This window comes from Cyprinodon variegatus, unplaced genomic scaffold (genome assembly GCF_000732505.1).
Source record: "Cyprinodon variegatus isolate N-32 unplaced genomic scaffold, C_variegatus-1.0 Scaffold2866, whole genome shotgun sequence".
In the NCBI taxonomy this organism is placed as follows: Eukaryota; Metazoa; Chordata; class Actinopteri; order Cyprinodontiformes; family Cyprinodontidae; genus Cyprinodon; species Cyprinodon variegatus.
Window position 1 is genome coordinate 11,743 of NW_015153319.1, and position 1,095 is coordinate 12,837.

Consider the following 1,095-nt stretch of genomic DNA (forward strand, 5'->3'; position numbering starts at 1 on the left):
AATGCGCACTTTCATCTGGTTTGGTCTGCCGCGGTTTCCGTAGCGTCGTGATCGCGCTTTTAGGAAATCCTATACACTACTGTTGATGAAGGAGAGCACATACAGTTAGTCACAGTCAGAGAAACAGACGATAATGCTTTAGAAATGTAAATCTATCTATCTATATCTATAATCACCTAAACTGGAGGTCTTCAACAGAGGTACTGTATGGGGGTCGCAAAAGTTTTGGTTAGTTTTTTTTTTTATTCCCCCCTGCAGTTTTTTCCACTAATTGAAATGTCTTTAAATCCACATTAACATGAATTCAACACGCTGTAGTAAACAGATAAATGGAGGGAAGCTTTCAAGCTGGGCACCGTTTCATTCACAACACCTGTCCCATCAACCAGGAACTTTAATAATCCCAGGGAGGGATTACTTTAGTTACATTACTCCATCTGTAATAGAGAGACTACAGGACCAGTTTGATAAAACACTATTTCATACAATATATATAAACATGTAAACAATGGAAAGAACAGAAATGCTCCATTGTTGCATTTATGTTATATGCATAAAAACGTACAAATGTTACATTAACATTCTTCATCACCATTATCTTTATTCGTAGAGTGCTTTAAAACAGCTACAGTTGAAAACAAAGTGCTGAACATAGCTAAAAAGAATAAACTACAGCATAAATATATAAAATAAGGTAATAATAAGAATTTTTTTAAGCTAGATAAACAACATCACAGCAACTAAATCCTGCTAGTGTTAAAAGCCAGTAAATAAAAGTGTTGAGTCTTGAGCCGTGTTTTAAAATTGGGCATTGAAGGAGCCTGTTCCATAAATAAGGAGCAGCCATAGCATAGAGAAGGCTCATAAAAGTTATCAATAAATAAGGAATAAACACCTCGGTACAAACACCATATTTGCAGTACATGACAAAGTTTTCAAATCCCTTTTAAACAGAACTCTACTGCATTTGCATGATATTCTTCTGATCAGTACTACACTGTATAAATGGAAAAGTTAATTTCACTGTTGAAAAGCTGTGTGCATTGAAATTTAGTTTTGTATACACTCTGGGCCGGATCTATCAAAGGTTTGCGT